Here is a 200-nt window from a genome sequence, read left to right on the forward strand (position 1 = left end):
GACATGCCAGGCGTGTAGACAATAGAAAGTACACGGAAATTTGCCTTTGGGGTAATAAGTGAAATATCTGGCGAATAAAGATATAAATGAAGCGTTAATTCTAAAGAATAAAAATGGTAGTTTATAACAGACACAAAATCTAAAACCGATCCAGTTTATTCTTTTTTTACAACATCGAGACGAGACTAACTCAGAATTTC

This window comes from Penaeus monodon, chromosome 33 (assembly GCF_015228065.2).
Source record: "Penaeus monodon isolate SGIC_2016 chromosome 33, NSTDA_Pmon_1, whole genome shotgun sequence".
NCBI lineage: Eukaryota > Metazoa > Arthropoda > Malacostraca > Decapoda > Penaeidae > Penaeus > Penaeus monodon.